General features: G+C 45.0%; 1 non-coding gene across 1 annotated transcript; it reads right to left on the reverse strand.

The window, feature by feature from the left end:
• Window positions 1-3418: 3418 nt before the first annotated feature.
• Window positions 3419-3491, reverse strand: TRNAE-CUC (transfer RNA glutamic acid (anticodon CUC)). Its single transcript has one exon. It is a non-coding gene; the product is annotated as a tRNA-Glu (tRNA).
• Between the last annotated feature and the right edge of the window lie 14030 nt (window positions 3492-17521).

Consider the following 17521-nt stretch of genomic DNA (forward strand, 5'->3'; position numbering starts at 1 on the left):
GAAAAAACTGAGTCTCCCTCTCTCTCTGCCCCTCCCTCACTCACACCGTCTCTCTCAAAAATAAATAAACATTAAAAAAGAAAGAAAGAAAGAAAAGAAAGAAAGTTTGACAATGTGAAACCTAAGACCCTGCCAGGGCGAGAGGAGACAGAGATGTTTTCTAGCAATGGTCATGTTTTGAATCAAGGCAACTCCAAGTTCTGAAATGGAAGAATCATCAAAGTTGGAGCTTTTCGGTTCAGATAGGAAAAGGCATCTTTGAAGATGGACACATCAGTGTCTCCAAAAGGCAATAGTGAAGTTGGCTTCATGAGACAATATCACGTTTTCCAGATGGTGAGTCAAAACCCATTCATGGGTTTGAAAATCAACAGCATGGGATTTGCCCACGATTTTAAAACACTGGTGATGGAATTTTACGAAATATCAGAGTGGATCTCCCGTAGTATGTATTGTTTCTTAAAATTTTTACCTCAAGTATATATAGAAGTGTGAATGCTGAATCACCGTGTGAAATATATTTGTGACTGTGATTCACAGTCAAATGCTTAAAGGCACTGAGCAGGGAGGGTGACTTTCTGGCCCCTACATTCTCTTTCATAACCTCCAGCCTTTTTGCCAGGCTTAGCATATAGAGCTGAGAACCAAATCCCCCGCTCCTTCCCAGGATAAATTCAACTGAGAAGTGGGAAGGTGGTGGAGACAGTGGCCTTGAGGAGCCACATTCAACCCCACCCCTCTCCTCCAGAGGAGGATAGATTTGAGGACTCCAGCAGATCTTCCCACCTTGGCTGTGGGGCTTTTCTTACATTTTCCTTCCCTCTTTTCCTTCCTTCTTTCCTTGTTTCTTTCTTTCTAAATTCCACAAACAAGATGCCAGGTCAAGGCCCTTGGCCACCCAAGTGCTCTTCCAGAGGTAACCACCGTCACCAGTCTCTTAGATGTTGTATACGAGATGCGTTTACAAAGAAACACACGTATACGTACGGATAAATTTTTGTACGCGAATGATGGTGTACTAATGTGCCCTGCTTTGCCCGTAACTTTTTTCACTTCCGGCAGGTATCTGGAACATCTTTTCACATTGGGACGTGTTGAGCGTCTTCATTATTTTGTTGTCTGCATGGCATCCCATCATGGGATCTCGGGGCTTGTTGTTGTTGTTTTTTTTTTTTTTAAATATTTATTTATTTTTGAGAGACCACAAGTGGGGGAGGGGCAGAGGGGGGAGGCAGACAGAGGATCCCAAGCGGCCTCCATGCTGACAGCAGCAAGCCTGCTGTGGGGCTCGAACCCATGAACCGCGAGATCATGACCTGAGCCAAAGTCGGAGGACACTCAACCGACCGAGCCCCCCGGGAGCCCCAAATCTTAGGGCTTTGAAAGGTTGGCTGACCCCAGCCCTGGAATTACAGTTTCCTTCTCTTTTTATTATTTTTTTAATGAAGTTAGGTTTTAAAGTGATGACAGTGAGCTTATTTAATGGATAAACCTTCTTCTAATTACTTAGTAATTATAGAGTAGAAACATCGGAGGAATGGATGTGTTGAGGCATGAAAACAGTATCTATGCCAGGGGTAAATAAATGTGTAAGCCAAGTGAAGATCCTGGCGTTAAAAAAAAAAAATTCTTTTTTTTTAAACCACCCTCTGGCTATTATCAATCAACTGGATTGCAGAGTCTGTTAAGGATAAGCCACCACACACATCAATTATGATGCCTGCCCCACCCACGGGCCCGTCTAAAGGAAGGGCAGAAGTCACTGTCTTTGGTACCCTGTATTTGGCCACTTCTGCTCACAACACAGCTGACTAGATCACATTTGGGCATCAGCCCCAACAGCAGCCAAATACATGGGCTGCCTAGTGATTTCTGAGGTGGCTGGGCACAAATATATTGAGCCAAACAGGAAACAGGTTGACTTGTCAGATTTCCATTTGTATGACTTTGAATCAGACAACTACAGAGTGGGGGCGCCTGGCTGGCTCAGTGACTCTTGATCTCGGGGTCGTGAGTTCGAGCCCTACGTTGAGTGTAGAGATTGCTTAAATAAGTAAATAACTAAATAAATACACTTAAAAAAAAGGCGGGGGGGGGGGAAACTCTGGAGTGAATCAACTAGTTAATAAAAGGATTTGTGCCTGAAGGGATAAAGAACAGAGAAACAGCATGTCCTAGAGTGGACACAAAGAACAGAAACAGAATATCCAGAGCTGGGAGGCAGAGAGAAGATACTAGAAAAGAAAAGTGAAGGCAGGTCACCCCCAGCAGTACAGCAGACTCAGAGAAGTTGAAACACCCCCCCCCCGCCCCCGACAAAGACATCTGACAATTCTGGGTAAAAGATAACAAATATTCTTTCAAACGAAAAACTGACTTCCCAAGAAAGTGAGGGGAATCCCCTCATGCCAAAAAACAAAAATGGAACCGAAAACTAGACCAGTAAGTGCAAACTGACACTGTGAATGCCAGAAGAGGGAGGTGTCGTGGGTCTTGGGTTGAGATGCAAAAGTAAGGACAGGAAATGGGGCCCTGGGCTCCTACAATCCAAAATTGCAGCACACAGAGAGAGTCCTCCTTGAGCTAGCAATCAGCAGACAAGCAAAGATGCGATTAGACCCCAAGCAGACAGGGTACGAGGATAAGAACCATGGAAGAGATAGGATGTAATATAGTGGCGTATAAAGACACACAAAAAAGGAACCAAAATAGGAGAGAAGAACAAGATATTTCATAAATGTAAAGACAAGCAAGTTTGACCAAGAACCAAGCAGGGCAGAGAAGGAGAAGCTGGTAGGTGGCAGGAAGGAAAACAAGATGGCCTGTGGAGACCCAAACATAGAGAAAGTAACTGAACTCGGTGAAGGACAGAGCCCTAACTTTGCTAGAGGTATCGTGGAGTGCTGCGACCATGTGGCCAAGGCCAGCAGAACTCTGTGGGTGTTGTGAGGCCTTCATTCACTCTTCTTTCCAAATAGTTATTAAGTGCTGTATTTATTTCCTGTTGCCGCTATAGCAAATTGCCACATAGTGGCTTAAAGCAACACAAATTTATTATCTTACAGTTTCAGATGTCAAAAACCTGGAATGGGTCTTAAAGGGCTAAAATCAGAGACTGCATTCCTTCTGGAGGCTCTAGGGAGGAATCTGTCTCCTTGCCTTTCCAACTTCTAGAGACTGCCCACATTCCTTGGCTCAAGGCCCCCTTCTATCATCACTCCCACCTCTGCTTCTGTTGTCACATCTTCTCTTGACTCTGACACTCCTGCTTCCCTCTTATAAAGACCCTTATGGTTACATTGGGCCCACTCAGATAACTCCAGATAATCTTTCCATTTCAAAAATCCTTAACCACATTTGCAAAGTCCTTTCTTCCTTTTTTTTTTTTTTTTAAGTTTTATCTGTTTGAGTAACTCTACACCCCACGTGGGGCTCAAACCCAGGACCCTGAGATCGAGAGTCACATGCTCTTCCAACTGAGCCAGCCAGGTGCCCTTTGACCATATAAGGTAACACACTCACAGGCACTTATTCCAGGATGGGAAATGGAAGGGTGAACCACAGAGACCTGCTCCCACAAAGCTAGAGTTCCAAGGGATGGGGAGACAGCAAAGAAGGATGGATTGTCCCGAAGTGAACACAAAAGTAAGAAAATCGGTACATCAAGTGATCAACGCTATGAAAGAAATAATTCCAAGGTAATAGAACAGAGATTGGGGGCTGAGGAGGCTACCTCAGGATGTCAGGTCAGGCTCCTGAAAGGAGATGACATTTGAGGTGACACAGGCGTGGTGACAAGAAAGGAGCCCTCAAAATATCTGAGGAAAGGGCATTGCTGGCAGAGGGCACATAGGGGTGCATCCCGGGAGGAGCACGATGGCAGCATGGGCGAGTGGGTGACAAGAGATGATCCAGCAATCTGCTCTTGCTGGCTTTCTGTGCAAGGATCATGGAGAAAAAAAAAAAAGATTATGCCCCAGGGAAGCCCACCCTTGCCTGAAGTAGGTTGATCTATTGCAACCAAAAGCTCTAAGCTGATATAGGACACAAAATATTATAAGACATGATGTGACGTGGTGCAGGTGCTTTAGAACACAATGTAGCTCCCAAAAAGGTTAAACCTAGAGCGACCTCATGACTCAGCAACTCCACTCCTAGGTAGATCCCCAAAAGAAATGAAAACGTATGTCTATACAAAAACTTGCACGTGACTGTCCATAGCAGCACCCTTCGTGAGAGCCCCAAAGCAGAAACAACCCCAAATGCCTGTCGACTGATGAACGGGCACACAAAATGTCGTGTATCCGTTAGTGGAACATCGTCTGGTCCCACGAAGGAACCAAGTACTGACACGTGCTTTGTGGGTGAATCTTGAAACTTTAGGCTGAGTGAAAGACGCGACTCACCAAAGGCCACATATTGTAGGAATTGATTTACATGAAATGTGCGGACAGGCAAAACCATACAGACACAAGATAGTTTCGTGGTTACCGAGGGATGGGGGGGAGCAAGACAGGAAGACTAATTGATGGCTGATGGGTATAGGGTTTCCTTTGGGGGTGATGAAATGTTGTAACATTGATTATAGTGATGGTAGTGGATATGAATCCACTAAAAACCATTGTACCCTTGTTAATTTTCTTAATATATTTTTATATGAATTGTACACTTTATTTTTTTTTAATTTTTTTTTAATGTTTATTTATTTTTGAGACAGAGAAAGACAGAGCATGAACGGGGGAGGGTCAGAGAGAGAGGGAGACACAGAATCTGAAGCAGGCTCCAAGCTCTGAGCTGTCAGCACAGAGCCCGACGCGGGGCTCGAACCCACGGACCGTGAGATCATGACCTGAGCCGAAGTCGGACATTCAACCGACTGAGCCACCCAGGCACCCCTGAATTGTACACTTTAAATGGGTGAATTTATGGTATAGAAACTATATCTTCATAAAAGCCAATTTTTTCTTTTTACGATTTTAGTTTTAAGTAATCTCTACACCCAACATGGGGCTCCAATTCACAATCCCAAGATCAAGAGTCACATGTTCCACCAACTGAGCCAGCCAGGCACCCCTTATACCATATGTTTTCTTCTTTTCTTTTTCTTTCCTTCCTTCTTTCTTTCTCTCTTTCTCTCTTCTTCTTTCTTTCTTTCTTTCTTTCTTTCTTTCTTTCTTTCTTTCTCTCTTTCTTTCTTTCTTTCTTTCTTTCTTTCTTTCTTTCTTTCTTTCTCAAGTTTATTTATTTATTTTGAGGGAAAGACCGCAGGCAGAGCAGGGGAGAGAGGATCCCAAGCAGGCTCATCACTGTCAGCGTGGAGCCAGACTGGGGCTCGAAATCATGAACCACGAGATGGTGGGTGACCTGAGCCAAAATCAAGAGTCAGATGCTTAACTGACTGAGCCACCCAGGTGCCCCTAACATGTGTTTTAAAAATCAGCTTTTATTGATGGGGCACCTGACTGGCTTAGTTTGTAGAGCGTGTGACCCTCTTGATCTCAGGGTCATAAGCTGGAGCCCCACGTTGGGTATAGAGATTACCAAAAAAAAAAACAAAAAACAAAAAACAAAAAAAAACAAAAGGAAATACATAAATAAAATTAATGAGACATATGTCATGAGATACAGTCACTGCCCTCAAGGAACTGAAAGTTTAGTTAAGGACAAAAATGATCAAATGTCAATTGCCCTGGTACACCTCGGTGGCTCAGTTAGTTAAGTGCCCAGCTCAGGTCAGGACCTTACAGTTTGTGAGATCGCGAACCCTGAGCCCTGTGTTGGGCTCCTCACCGACAGCGTGGAGCATGCTTGGTATCCTCTCTCTGCCCCTATCCTGCTCACACTCTTTCTCTCTCTCTCAAAATAAATAAATAAACGTAAAGAAAGAAAAATGTTAACTGCCCCATACAGGCAAGTCACCCAGATGATAACTATACGAGCGGAATGACAATGATCACGTTAGGACACATATCTCGAGTTTCACTGTGTTCCAGACCCTGCCCCAGACACCTGTGGCTGTAGCTTCTAGTATCAAAGCTCATGGTCCAAAGGACTTGATAAATTCCCAAATGAGTTGTCCTGGTGTCCTGGGGGAAATTATCTTCTCCATTCTGGGCCTCAATTTCCCCATTTCTGTCTGAATGAGCTGTCTGAATTCAGGGTTTTCCCCACAGGTGGGTAAGATGATTTTTGGTCAAATATTTAGACGACTCTACACAGCACTGTGAGAAAATCGCCCCTTTTTCAGATATCTTCCAATTCTACCTTTAGTAGGAAGTCTCAGTATGGTGCAATTTCCTTTTTGAACAAAGGACAAGCCATCAGAAATCCTAAAGTTTCTAGCCAGAATGTAATCTTGTTAAGTTACTTCACGGTCTTGACCCCTACCTTCCATTAATGTCAAGGGACTCAGGTTTTCTGCTTACAAATTTATTTTATTTTACTTTATTATAAATTTAAACAAATGTTTTACCGTTTATTCATTTTTGGAGGCAGAGAGAGAGTGCGAGTGGGGGAGGGGCAAAGAGAGAGGGAGACACAGAATCCGAAGCAGGTTCCAGGTTCCGTGCTGACAGCACGGAGCCTGACGCGGGGCTCACGCTCAGGAACTGTGAAATCAGGACCTACGCTAAAGTCGAACACTTAACCGACTGAGCCATCCAGGAGCGCCTGTAAATTTTTTTTGTTTAACATTTATTTATTTTTTGAGAGAGACACAGAGCATGAATTGGGGAGGGGCAGTGAGAGAGAGAGACACAGCAGTCTTGGATGATTAAGTCGGATGCTTAGCCAACTGAGCCACCCAGGTGCCCCTTCTGCTTACATACTGATATAATGTTTCCTTTTGAAATAAAGCTTATACAACCAAAAATAAGTGAGTTGATTTCAAGAAATCTACTAACTAAATAAATGATGTAGGTGGTACGAGAATATGGCAAAAATCCTAAAGATGGACCGAGAAAGTTAATCCACTATGCCCATTTCACAGGCAGGAAAGCTAAGACCTGATACAGCCAAAATGATTCCAGAGTTACTTTGCTGGCTCTGACTCGCTCAAGCGGCCACCACCAGGAGATCGCGGAGGATGCTTGGGCTTTCAAAGTGTGTTACACAGTCACGAACCCCTGGAGGTTCCGTTCCAGTGGGTCTGGGGTTCAGATATGCAAGTCCCGGATCCCCGAGTGATTCTACTGCACGTTCCTGTCCCCACTGTACAAGAGTCACTCATCCAACAATATTTATCAAGTGACTCCCACTTACCGGGAGCTCTGCTAACCCCTGGGACTGTTAACAGTGAGCCTCAGAGACCAGCACTTTCTGCCATCGGGGAGTTTGTAAACCAGTGAGGGGGGAAGGGGCAGAGGACTAAAGTTAAACACAAAAGCAAGATAATTACAGATCGTGATCAGTGCTATAAAAGAAATAGTTGATTACGATAGGCCAGAGAGCAACCACAGAAACGCCTCTTTAGTTTGTTTTGATTGTGTTTATCTTTTCACTTTGAATAGATAATACATTAATGAAGTTCGAAATTCAAAGCTACAAGGGACAGGGTGAAAATCTCCTTCCTCCTGTGCTCCCCAAGATGCCAAGTTTCTGTCCCTAGAGGCAACCAGGGTTACCTGTTTCACTAATGGCTTGGTGTAAGCAGAACCTGGAAGCCTCTGGTGCAGCTGGAGTGTGATGGGTCAAGCAGAAGTAAGCGTTAATGGCAGGCAGGGAGGCAGGGGCATGCAGGCTCTTGCCAGTCGTAAGAGAAGTTTGCAATTGTGATCGCAATAGCCACTGGATGTGTTTTCGGCAGAATGACATGATCTGACTCGTGTGTCAAAGACCATTTGGGTGATGCGGGGGCAGGAGTGGGAGAGGACCAGGTAGGCAGTGTGGCAGGTCAGAGGGGACGTGTGTGTGGGCTAGGACAGTTGCAGGAGGAAAGGACGGGTGGGGGTACAGACTGAAGCTAGAACAGAGGAACCTTCAAGACGGATTAGACGAGGGGAACAAGGGAAAGCAGAGGTTTGAGCCTCTGGGAAGACGGGGCTGTCAGGTTTTGTGGGTGTCATAATGTCTGTAATTGACTTTAAAATACTTCAATGTGGGGCACCTGGCTGGCTCAGTCAGCAGGGTAAGCAACTCTCGATCTTGGGGTCATGTTCGAGCCCCATGTTGGGCACAGAGCGTACCTAAAAAACAGTTGAGTAGGAGTGCCTGAGTGGCTCAGTTGGTTGAGCATCTGACTTCAGCTCAGGTCATGATCTCGTAGTTCGTGAGTTCAAGCCCCGTGTTGGGATCTGTGCTGACAGCTCAGAGCCTGGAGCCTGCTTCGGATTCTTTGTCTCCCTCTCTCTCTGCCTCTCTCTCTCTCTCTCTCTCTCTCTCTCTCTCTCTCTCTCAAAAATAAAAACAAACATTAAAAAATAATAATAACCGGGGTGCCTGGGTGGCTGAGTCCTTTGGCTCAGGTCATGATCTCACGGTTCATGGGTTCCAGCCCCGCGTAGGACTCTACTCACAGCTTAGAGCCTGGAGCCTGCTTCGGATTCTTTGTCTCCCTTTCTCTCTCTCCCTCCCCTGCTCACGCTCCATCTCTCTGTCTCTCTCAAAAGCAAACAATAAAACGTCAAAAATTTTTTTGAAAAATTAATAAATCATAATAATTAAATAAATACTTCAATATAATCAGTCTGTCCTATAAATGCCAGCTTATGCCAGTGATTCTCAAAGTGTAGGCCACAGAGGAGCACCATAAGCATCACCCAGAACAGGTTAGAAATGCAGATTCCTTTTTTTTTTTTTTTTAATGTTTATTTTTGAGAGACAGAGACAGAGCATGAGTGGGGAAGGGAAAGAGAGAGAGAGAGAGAATGAGAGGAGGAGACACAGAATCTGATGCTGGCTCCAGGCTCCAAGTTGTTAGCACAGAGCCCGACACGGGGCTCGAACCCACAAACCGTGAGACCATGACCTGAGCCGAAGTACGACTCTCACTCGACTGAGCCACCCAGGCGCCCCAGTAATGCAGATTCTTGACCTCTCCCCAGAACGACTGAATCAGAAATTCTTTTTTTTTTAATAATTTTTTAAAGTTTTTTTATTTACCCATGTATTTATTTATTTTGAAAGTTTAGTTGTTTTGAGAGGGAGAGAGAGAGAGAGAGAAAGCTCAAGCAGGGGAGAAGCAGAGAGAGAGAGAGGGAGAGAGAGAATCCCGAGCAGGCTCCATGCTATCTGCCCGGAGCCTGATGCAGAGCTGGAACTCACTAATCACGAGATCATGTCCTGAGCCGAAACCAAGAGTCGGACACTTAACTGACTGAGTCACCCAGGCGCCCCTAAATCAGAACTTCTGGAGATAGGGCCCAGCAGTCATGATTTAACTAGCTGTCCAAATGGTTCTGATGCATGTTCAAGCTTTAGAACCTTTGGCTTAAGCCATGGTTCTGGGGATGGTCCGCGAAATGATATGTACAACACAGGGATAATCAGCCGGCATCCTAACAGAAATGGCCACACTATCACACGAAAATAAAAGCGAGTCTCAAGAGTGCTCTGGAGACAGGTAGGAGACAAAGGGAGTGCTTTCAGCAAAAGAAGCTTATCAGAGAAAGGAAAACAATGCTGTACGTGCCTGGAACAGCTCTTGTAGGTGTGGTTCCCCAAGCCCTGGGAAAAACAGGCCTTATCTTGAAAAGAGGAAGGATTGGATGCAAAGAAGTTTGTCACAAACAATAGCAGTTCAGGCCTTGTTGGAGAAAACTGAGTTGTGTGCAAAAATAATAAGGAAAAAACTGGTGGTTTCTTTTGTTTTTTTGTTTTGCTTTTTTTAAGCAGAGTTCTGACCAAAAAAAAAAAAGGAAAAGAAAAAAAACCATACTATGGGATTGGTGGGGGAGTGGAGTCCATTTTAGAAACACAGAAGGCTAGGGACACCTGGGAGACTTAGTGAGTTCAGTGTCCCACTCTTGATTTTGGCTCAGATCACGATCTCATGGTTCGTGGGATTGAGCCCAGAGTCAGGCTCTGTGCTGACGGCACAGAGCCTGCTCGGGATTCTCTCTCTCTCCGGTTCTCTCTGCCCCTCTCCCACTTGTGTTCTCTCTCTCTCTCTCTCTCTCTCTCTCTCACTTTCTTTCAAAATAAATAAATAAACATTAAAAAAAACACAGAAGGCTGATAGAGTCTGGGTTCACCAACAAAGAAGCAGATATGACCCAAAACAAGGTACTTCTCCTTTCAGTGATTTCAATGATTTTTCCCTTCCCAAAGGTTGGACTGTCACCTGTTAAAAATTGCAAACTTGGGGCGCCTGGGTGGCTCAGTCGATTAAGTGTCTGACTTTGGCTCAGGTCACAATCTCACGGTTCGGAGGCTAGAGCTCTGTGCTGACGGCTCGGAGCCTGGAGCCTGCTTGGGATTCTGTGTCTCCCTCTCTCTGCCCCTCCCCCACTGGTGCTCTGTCTCTGTCTCTCAAAAATAAATAGACATTCAAAAAATTTTTCTGAAATTTAAAAATCATTCTTTGGGGTGCCTGGGGGGCTCAGTCGGTTGAGCGTCCGACTTCGGCTCAGGTCATGATCTCACGGTCCGTGAGTTCGAGCCCCGCGTCGAGCTCTGTGCTGGCAGCTCGGAGCCTGGAGCCTGCTTCCGATTCTGTGTCTCCCTCTCTCTGCCCCTCCCCCGCTCATGCTCTGTCTCTCTCTGTCTCAAAAATAAACGTTAAAAAAAATTTTTTTAATAAAATAAAATAAGGGGGTCTCAGTCCATTGAGCGTCCAACTTTGGCTCAGGTCATGATCTCACAGTTCGTGAGTTCGAGCCCCCCGTCGGGCTCTGCGTTGATGGCGTGGAGCCCGCTTGGGATTCTCTCCTTCTCTCTGCCCCTCACCTGCTTGCGCTCTCTCCCCCTCTCTCTCAAAGCAAATAAACTTAAAAGCAAACAAACAAAAACCCCTGTTCAACATCTTGACCAGGACAGTAGATGCACAGCCACAGATGACAACACTGTATAGGACAGACACACGGACACAAATGTGTACAAGTCAAACTGGGGTCAAACTGGGGAAATCTGAACAAGACTATTTGGTGGTGGATTGTATTAATGTCAGTAACCTGAATGTGATTTATACTACAGAGTTGTAGAAGGTTATCACTGGGGGGTGGGGGTGGGGGGCGGAATGGGCAAAGCGTACAAGGCATCTCCCTGTATGATCTCTCTCTTTTTTAAGATATTTATTTATTTATTTATTTATTTTTCATGTTTATTTTTGAGAGAGAGACAGAGTGTGAGTGGGGGAGGGGCAGAGAGCAAGAGAGAGAGAGAGAGAGAGAGAGAGACACACACACACACACACACACACACACACACACACAGAATCAGAAGCAGGCTCCAGGCTCGGAGCTGTCAGCACAGAGCCCCACGCGGGGCTCGAACTCACAAACGGTGAGATCGTGACCTGACCCAGAGTCAGACGCTCCACCGAATGAGCCACCCAGGCGCCCCTTACGATTTTTGTTTTTAAGTAATCTTTATCCACAACATGGGGCTCCAACTCACCACCCTGAGATCAAGAGTCATGTGCCCCTCTGACCAAGCCAGCCAGGTGCCCCGCTAGGTATTATTTCTTACAACTGCATGTGAATCTGTAATTAACAAAAATTTCTATAAACAACAACGACAACGACAACGACAACGACAACAACAGAGTGGGCTGGATTTGACCTGTGGCTTGCAGTGCTAAACATTTGCAAAGTCTTGAGCAAACCAGAGTGAGCTGAATATGTACCTTCACTTTCTGGAAAACCCTTCAGTCCCTGGGAAACAAGGATAGTTGATCACGCAACATACAAGTGTTACTGTTATTCCTAGTGTTAGTATTTTAACAAGAATCACACATCTGCAACATGTAAATGAACTCAGCCCTGCCAGCATCTTTCTTACTAACCCTGGTGGAAACAGCAAGGTCCCACCACATCCCGCGCCGTCAGAGGCAGCAGGTAGAAACAGCAAACAGAAGCTGCTGTCTTTAAATAAAAGGTCTGGCTGGGACTCTGAATAACTCATTTATTTAAATCTTTCTTTCCCACACATAACAATAGCCCCTATTTATTGAGCACCTGCCACAGATATAGTGCAGTAGGCAAAGCTATTTACACAGCTCATTTAATCCTTGACCAACTCAACAAGCTAAGTATTAGTTATTATCCCCAGTTTTTTAAATGTTTACTTATTTTGAGAGAGAGACAGAGACAGAGGGACAGAGAGAGAGAGAGACAGAGACAGAGACAGAGACTGAGCGGGGGAGGAGCAGAGAGAGAGAGAGATAGAATCCAAAGCAGGCTCCAGGCTCCGAGCTGTCAGCCCAGAGCCCGACGCGGGGCTCGAACTCACAAACCGTGAGATCATGACCTGAGCTGAAGTTGGACGCTTGACCGACTGAGCCACCCACAGGCCCCTCAGTCTTTTTTATTACAAAGTAGGTTAGGATAGAATAAACTAGAAGAGAAATGAGGAGAAAATACTGCATCACACATAGCAAAGGAAAGTATTCCGGAAACTGGCATTTGAGGAGCGTGTATGCATGTATCCGTGTCTGCACAGGCACCACCATGATATAAAGTGTATTTCTCACTGTGAATCGAGATCAAAAATGTTTGAAAGCTACTTTTTTTTACCCGAGTCAAATCTAGAATACAGATGTGTTCCATTTGACTCATACAATGTTTTACAAAGTCTAAATTAGTTGCCAGTATTTGAATATTGGTAGATTTTAAATAAGGATCTGAATTTCCGGCACTTTCTGGCTTCTTCCGATACGTAAACGGTGAGGGTGTGGAAAAACAGGGTCTCCCTTCCTGCACGGCCAATATGAGGGGTGGGGGTGGGGTCTCCAGTTTACCGCTGTCCTTGCCAAGAGGCTGAGTGAGTTATAACCTGTTGTCCTACACAAGCCAGCTCTCTATTCCTTGCATCCCTGGCTCCTGGTGTGCATTTGAGTTTGTCACCCCTGCCCAGACACTGAACTCCGTCTGAGCCCGGATTATTCTGTTGTGTTGTGTTGCTTTGTTTTAAGTAAGCTCTAGGCCCAGTGTGGGACTTGAACTCATGATCTTGAGATTAAGAGTCGCATTCTCTACTGACTGAGCCTGACTTGATCCCAAACAGATAGCAGTACCTAGAGTTTCAATAGAGTTTAGAAAGAAAGGGAGGGAGGGAGGGAGAGAAGGTGAAGGGGAGAGAGAGAAACGGAGAGAGAGAGAGAGAGAGAGAAAAAAAAAAAAAACGGCCTACCAAAGATTTTTAGTCAATCAGAGCAAACCAAAGAATTAGTATGGGTTCCTTTAGGGGTGCCTGGGCAGCTCAGTCAGTTAAGCATCCCACTCTTGATGTTAGTTCAGGTCCTTGAGTTCAAGCCCCACATTGGGCTCCATGCTGGGCATGAAACCTACTTAAAAAAAAAAAAAAAAAAAAAGAAAGAAAGAATAGTATGGGTTCCTCTATCCTTCATTTCCAAACACAGAAGATACGGCAAGGCCATTTTCTTAAAACAAACAAACAAAAAAACCAAAGCGCCCATTATTCAGATTTAGCAGCGTGTCTCTGTGAACCAGATCCAGCAGCCATGTTGTGGAATAAAGACGTTTTTAATGAATCAAAATATGCAATCTTTGATTAGTATTTTTACTGAATTAATGCAAATGAGACACGATTTGGGGGAAGCTGCTGTTGCAAATAAGGGTGGTGAAAAACCTGATTGAACTTCCCCTCCAGAGTCAGTCGGCACTCTCCGTGCCTTGTCAACCGCCCTGAGATGAATACCTGATGTGCCAGGGGTAAATGAAAAGTCAGTTCGAGGCGACGTGAGCCTCAGTTCCTTGGGATTAGGTGTTTGTAACTGGGTGAGGGGGGAAAGGTGGATCAGGGACGCGCACACGCGGTCTTTCCAGGGCTAAGCGGGGTTTCGATCGGCCCGGTCAGTAAACTTTCTGTAAATAAACACACCGGGCTCTTTCAAGGCCCTGGACTCTGGATGCCACTCGAGGGTCTTACCAGGGCTGCGAACTTTTATGAGTACCTTTCGCAAGACTTCAAAAGCCAGACGCCCTGGCCCCTTGGTTCTTGTAACTGGCAATTAGTGGATACAAGGCCTCCTCTCCCAAAAAATGAAGGCCTCGTTTTGAAGAAATAGCCCCCCAGGTTTAAAGGGGCCCTGAATAAAGGCTGTTTGGATTTTGAAGATCCACCGGGCGTCCTTGGAGAGATGTCTTTCTTCAGCACTAGTTTTCATGCAAGGAGTTTTGGTTCAACTTCGTTCAGGCAAAAAAAGGTCTAGAAGAGATTGTGGCTCGACAAGAATTCCCCAAAGCTGAGTCACTCACATAAGGCCTTTGGGATTTTTGCCACAGCCACAAACCACCTTGGTATTATTTACTTAATATTTTTTGTTTAAATTGACTCGCCTTTTAATTTAAATTTCTTTAAAAAGGAAAGTGTGTATGATCTGCTTTTCTTCCTTAACTCAATTGTGGTTTCCTCTGGAAAGCTGAGATAATATCCAGGGAGCACTTGACTACATGCTATTCGACGTGTGGCCCACAGTAATGCAGACCTTCAGGCTCTAACTCAGAACTGCCGAATCGGAAGCTGCATTTGATTTTATTCATTCATTCATTCATTTATTTTAATTTTAAAAATTTTATTTATTTAAAAAATGTATTTTATTTTTGAGAGAGACAGAGACAGAGAGAGACAGAGTGCAAGCAGGGGAGGGACGGAGAGAGAGGGAGACACAGAATCCAAAGCAGGCTCCAGGATCCAAGCTGCCAACACAGAGCCCGATGTGGGGCTCGAACCCATGAACCATGAGATCGTGGCCTGAGCCGAAGTCAGACGCTTAACCAACTGAGCTACCCAGGCGCCCCTATGTATTTATGTTAAATGTTTATTTATTTATTTTGAAAGAGAGAGAGAGCACACGTGACCAGACGAGGGGCAGAGAGAGAGGGACAGAGAATCCCAAGCAGGCACCACGCTGTCGACGCAAAGCCCAACTCAGGGCTTGATCCCCACACCACGAGATCATGGCCTGAGCTGAAATCAAGAGTTGGTTGCTTAATCAACTGAGCGACCCAGGTGCCCAGAATCTGCATTTTAAGAAGATTCCCCCCCCCACCCCCCCAGCCAGATAACTCAAAGGCACATGAGTCTTTGAGAAGCCCTGGCCTCAGGGACTAAGTTCAGAGAACAAGTCTTAACCACAGGTAGGAATCAATGAAGGAACTAAAGAAAGTCTGAGGAACTTTACAACTCTGCTGCCTTGGTGCAAAGCATGCTGGGATTGGGAGGTGCCCTCAGAGTCATCCAGTCACTCTAAGTGCAATTTGGTAGCATTACGGTTTCTTTTCTTACTTTCTTTCTTTCTTTTTTTTTTTTTCAGTAAACTCTGTACCCAATATGGGGCTCAAACTCATGACCCTGAGATTAAGAGTTGCATGCTCTACCAACAGAGCCAGCCAGGCACCTCTTTTCCCACATTAAAAAAAAAAAAAATTTAATGTTTATTTATTTTTGAGAGAGAAAGAGAGTGCAAGCAAGGGAGGGCAAAAAGAGAAAGAAGGAGGGGCGCCTGGGTGGCGCAGTCGGTTAAGCGTCCGACTTCAGCCAGGTCACGATCTCGCGGTCCGTGAGTTCGAGCCCCGCGTCAGGCTCTGGGCTGATGGCTCAGAGCCTGGAGCCTGTTTCCGATTCTGTGTCTCCCTCTCTCTCTGCCCCTCCCCCGTTCATGCTCTGTCTCTCTCTGTCCCAAAAATAAATAAACGTTGAAACAAAAAAATTAAAAAAGAGAAAGAAGGAGACACAGAATCAGAAGCAGGCTCCAGGCTCTGAGCTCTCAGCGCAGAGCCCAATGTGGGGCTCGAACTCACAAGCTGCGAGATCGTGACCTGAGCCGAAGTCGGAAGCTTAACCGACTGAGCCACCCAGGTGCCCCACCACCGCTCTTAATCTAGATGGATATGGTAATAACTTCATTTTCTGGTTCAGAGGCAGGAACAAGATTTATGATTGGTCAATGAGAATTTTCCACTACTCTTGGGTATAGTGACTGGTTCAAGGATGGGGTTGTGATCCAAGCCAGGTCATTGAGGCTCAATTCTTAAAACTTTTGTTGGAACAGTTGCCTAACTTCTGACGTCATCATTTGGTAAGCCTCTGCCTGAGAATAAAGACTGCACTCAGGAAAGCAGAGACAAGAGATGAAAAAAGAGACCAAATATTAATGATATCGTGGCCTGGATCCAGCCACACCTGAAGCTGAATGCCTCTGAACTTCTGAGATTTGCAAGCTGATTAAAATTTTTCCTAACTTTTTTCTTCTACTTGGCTTTATATTTCTTGCAATTGACTGATAAAACATATATAGGAATATCTATAATAAAGGGAAGGATATATTGCATACCTTGTTGTTGGCCAACTCAGAACAATTCACTCCTTTTATTTTGTATTTTATCATGATTTTTTTAATTCTCCCTTTTTAGATCAGAATTCAGGTTGTGACCAGGTTTTACCCTTCCCTCCTGGTGGCCATGTTCTTCCAGGGGGATGGTCCTAGTCTCAGGCTCAGCCTGAGGAATAGAATCAAGATAGAAACAGGCCAGTCATGATGATCCAGACACTTTCCAGTGATTGGTTTGAGCAGTGTTATGTGATACCCTCTGGAGCAACAAGGTAAGAGGAAAAATCTGCTGAGTGCTTCTGGGAAAGGTTTTTCTCAATAACAGAGACACATGACGTTGTGACCCGAATGTCTGGAATCATGGGCATTATTTTGCCACCACAGGTGAAAAAAACTGACATGTTGAAAGAGGCAGAGAAGAAATGCAGAAGGAACTTAGGTCCTGCCACTGCTTGAGCCCCTGGGAACGCTCTCTACCTGTGGCTTCTTGACAATTCCAAGCACTGCCCTCTCGGTAGCTAAATGACTACAGTAACTGGAAGCCTCACAAACCTACACCACCATCTGGGGAACAGAGAGTTGTATTTAGGGCTCTGTCTTAAAAGAGGAGAAATTGTTTCCCCTCAGGAACCTCGGCTAATATTTTATATCTCATTGGCTCTGACTTGGCTATGTGCTCATCTGTGAACCAAACACTGAGGCTAGGGAAAAGAAAATGTATCAGTTGGCTTTCGCCAATCAGAACCCAACGCCAGAGCGTTGGATAAGGTATATCCTACCCCAACACATGATATGACAGTGTAGGAATTGATGTTTGTGGTCCATAGTGCCTAGAAAGACTACAAAAAGACATTTAAGTTCTCTTCCAATCCATGGAGCCATACGACTTTGGGGGAAAGGAAGGAAGGAAGGAAGAAAAGAAAGAAAGAGAAAAGAAAGAAAGAAAGAAAGAAAGAAAGAAAGAAAGAAAGAAAGAAAGAAAGAAAGAAAGAAAGAAAAAAAAGAAAGAAAAGAAAGAAAGAGGAAGGAAGGAAGGAAGGAAGGAAGGAAGGAAGGAAGGAAGGAAGGAAG

Source organism: Herpailurus yagouaroundi, unplaced genomic scaffold (assembly GCF_014898765.1).
Source record: "Herpailurus yagouaroundi ecotype Mexico unplaced genomic scaffold, PumYag 196, whole genome shotgun sequence".
Lineage (NCBI taxonomy): Eukaryota > Metazoa > Chordata > Mammalia > Carnivora > Felidae > Herpailurus > Herpailurus yagouaroundi.